Source organism: Capsella rubella, unplaced genomic scaffold (assembly GCF_000375325.1).
Source record: "Capsella rubella cultivar Monte Gargano unplaced genomic scaffold, Caprub1_0 scaffold_12, whole genome shotgun sequence".
NCBI classification, from domain to species: Eukaryota; Viridiplantae; Streptophyta; class Magnoliopsida; order Brassicales; family Brassicaceae; genus Capsella; species Capsella rubella.
In genome coordinates, this window is record NW_006238912.1 from 75524 (window position 1) to 75800 (window position 277).

Sequence of the window (277 nt, forward strand, 5' to 3'; positions counted from 1 at the left end):
CACCTGCAGCATCCAAGGATAAGCCTGCGAGATACGTTCCCCCACCATACAAACCACCTCTACCATTTCCAGGACGATTCAAAAAGCAGCAAGCTGAGAAGTATAAGGCTTTATTTGAAAAGCAATTGAGAGAGATTGAGTTGAGAATGCCATTGCTGGATGCATTCGCACTTGTCCCTCCTTATCAGAAGTTCCTCAAAGATTTGGTTATGGAGAGAACAAAAGAAGTCTAGGGAATGGTGATATTGAGTCATGAATGCAGTGCCATTATCCAGAA